This window comes from Pygoscelis adeliae, unplaced genomic scaffold, assembly GCF_000699105.1.
Source record: "Pygoscelis adeliae isolate BGI_AS28 unplaced genomic scaffold, ASM69910v1 Scaffold411, whole genome shotgun sequence".
Lineage (NCBI taxonomy): Eukaryota > Metazoa > Chordata > Aves > Sphenisciformes > Spheniscidae > Pygoscelis > Pygoscelis adeliae.
The window spans coordinates 1,831,982-1,835,375 of NW_008824111.1; positions in this window are offsets into that span (position 1 = coordinate 1,831,982).

The following is a 3,394-nucleotide window of genomic DNA, read 5'->3' on the forward strand; positions in this document are numbered from 1 at the left end:
TTTTCTTACTCTGTAACACTGAATTTTGAATTCCTGTCACGAGAAAGAAACATAGAAGAATGCAGTGGGAAATTAATTTAAATCTGGGGGCAAAACAACGGATCAATAGTTAATCCTTCAGTGTATCTATCTCCTCTTTTGCATTAGCGGGGGCACCAGAAGGTGAAGGGCTGAAGTACCGCTGGGCTCCTCATGCTGTTTGCCTTTCACACGCGTGCCTCTCGCAGGATGCCAGGACGTATGTGTTTGCACGTCTGAGCCCTTCCTAGTCTCCTGTCGAAGTTTTCCCATCAATAGCAGTGTCATTTCAACAAATGAATAATGTTTTAGAAAATTTATCGATCGGTACAAGAAGCTCCACAGTGGCAAATATTAAAAGTTTATGGTGCCGATGGTGGGTGATGGGAAAGTGGAAGCCGTTATGCGGAGGGGTAAACCTGTGCTGTCCTGTGTAGCATTTGGGGATGATTTCCAGAGAACCTCCTGCTCCCGGCACCCTAACCCTGCCAGTGACACTAACCCTGCGCTTCAAGAGGCCAGCGGCCAAAACCTTCCTGGCTTAAATACTGAGCCACAGCCTGGTCCTGGCTCGCTGGATCGAGCCCAGCACCTGAATAGCCCTTCGTGCCCTCACCCTGAACACACAGCCCAGTCCTGCCTCCTGCCCTGCTGAGCTCTGCCAGCACAGCCCCCGCCCTCCACGGCGTCTTTCCTCTGGAGAGGACTTCTCCAGTTCCCAGTGTGGGGTGGATTGGGCAGGCGATAAAATTCTGAGCAGGTCCCAGCAGCACGGGCGGGTGGCAGGGTGGTGGGAGGAGATCCCCTGAGAGTGGGATGGCTGGAGCAGGGACACGCAGGTCCTGGGGCGTGGCGCCTGCCTCGTGGGGCAGGCATGGGCCAAACCGCACGTCACGATGTATGGGTGTGTGGGACCACCGCGCCATTTGGTCATGCATCTTGCTCTGTGGAAGGTAGCTTTGGGCTTCTTTGAGAAACAGCCCCTGGCCTCCTGCTCTGCCTCTGCAGGCAGCCTCCTGCCCACCCCGCGAGCACTTCCCATGTGCCTACGCTGCCTTCCTTCCAGTTATTCCCACGACTGCCGGTCTCCCTTGTTCATAAGGGACCAAGTGCTGGTCTTGGTTCACCAACGGTAGTGCGGAGTTGCCATGTTATGGGCAGCCAGGAAGGACTTTGGAGTGGAGCCCGTCTGTGTTGGTGCTGATGGAAATTCCCCAGACCTGCGTGCTCTGTTCTGGCCTCTTGCTTGCCCCTCTAGGGAGGGTATTTCCATGCTGAGTTAGTCAAAGTTGTTTGTGTTTTGCCATGTTCCCAAGGAGATAAGCACCCTTACTGTATCTATTTGCTTACCAGGCATCCAAAGTGAACTTCACAAAGCTTAGCTGACCTTCTCCCCCAGATAAAGGCACCAGGGCAACTGAGAGAGAAAGGACAACAGCACATCTTGCTGGGTCACGGGAGCAGGGGGTGGAGGGTCCAGCAGGTGAGAGCAGAACTGGGAAGCCAGGGTCTGGGCCACAGGCTGAGATGAGTGCCCTGGCACAGGTACCACGTGCCCCGCTGAGATGATGTGGAGCATTGGGGGAGTGGGGTGTGGTGACTGCCCTGTTGAGCATCATCGCTGACTGCTACTGCTGGGATGAAGCTGGAGTCCCACCATACAGCGGCTAAGGTGGAGGGAGAAATGTTGCCCAGAGCCTGACAGGTGGGGCTGTGCAAGGCCAGCTTGCCCACACCTGCTCCTGCTCACAACCCACCCCTGTTTCTGTCCGCTGGTAAGAGAGAATTTAAATAAGAACGGGCTGATCTGCGTACCCATCAGAGACACGTTGGGCCCAGCACGGCCCAAACAAATCTGCTGAGACCAAGTGTCTGCCATAACCAGACACCCAGGACCCTGGCTGGAGCGCTGGCCTGGCTGGCTGACACTGTCAGACGCCAGCAGTGGGTGTGCGATGCAGCTGAGCAGTGCTGAGCAGGTGAGGACAACTGGGGAGCCTGCCAGAGAGCACATGTTTTACATCCTTCTGCCTCAGCTCTTCTCGATGTACTGTTTCAGGGTGAAGGCATGAAGCTGTTAAATGAGACCCAAAGTTCAGCGTTTGCTGTTGTAATGGGGAAACATATGTGTTAAGTATTAAATGTGTGCTGAGTTAAGTAACTCCAAGGCTGGAGGAAAGAGAAGTGTCTGATGGCCAGAGCTGGCAGTTAAAGGGCTTTTGAGTTCTGTTCCTTTTCCTGCCAGCGATTCACTGCGTGGCTCCAGGCGAGACACGTAACCAAGCTGAAATATTTTCTTCCAGCTGCAAAAGAGCTGTAACGCCAAATACAAGGAGGGCCTCTGAGGTTTAACTAATTCCAATTCACAGAAAGCCTCGAGATCCTCACTAGGAAGCTGCTGGAGAAAGGCAAGTATTACAGTATTTCAAACTACCGTTCATAAATAGGCTCTTCGGCTTCACACTGGTGAAAAACAGTGCCTGGAACTGCCTCTGCAAACAGCCCCGACGAAGGGGGTTGGGATGTATGGGAAACGGATGTGAAACCACCGCAGGAGAGACAGCAGCAAACTCCACTGCTTCTTGTTGCTGCATCTGGAGGTGGCTCGGGGGGGGCAGGTTATGGGGTGTACTAGCGGAGAGCAAACTTTCCCTGCTAAGAGGGTTGGGGAGGCTGGAGAAAGCTTGGTGTGAAGACAGAGGTGTGAAGGTCGCTTTTACACAGGGGGAAGAAAAGGAGGATGGGAATTACGTCTGGGCCCTTCTAACACATCTCTCTTGAAGGAGGAGCAGGAGGAGGGAAGACTGCTTGCTCCTCTCGGGTACTGGGTACCGTGCTTGACCCCATTCCTTGAAAAGAAACGGGGACCTGAGGAGTTGTCTGAGAAGAGACAAAGGCTGCGGGCTGAGTGCCGGCGCTCTGCGGTGCTGCGTGCTCCGTGGGGGAGCCGCAGGATGGGGCATGCTCCCAAAGGTATCATGAGGTGGGAGCAGGCTGTGAAGCTGCCTTGTGACAGAAGTTGCCCGAGCACATCAGAGCTCGGGGCGGTAAGGGGCGTGCAAGATGATGGTGCTCCTGGCCAGCTCCTGTGCTGGCTGAAGCTTTGTGGGTCTTCAGCAACTCGTTAACATGGTTCCCCTCTGGGTGATAAAGCCCAGCTGATGGAAAAGAAAGCCGTCAGTCTCCTGGCCACTGGTGGGGAGTGCTCCACACCTGCACCGTGCTGAAGGAAGGACAAACGAGCCAAGAACATCTGGCCAAAGCCCCAAAACCCTCGAATGAAACAAATGTCTAACTCCTTCTTAACTCTCCTGGTGCTCCCCCTTGTCGGCTAGTGCTGTGTCTGCCGAGCGATCTGGCCGGTTTTCCTTCCGGC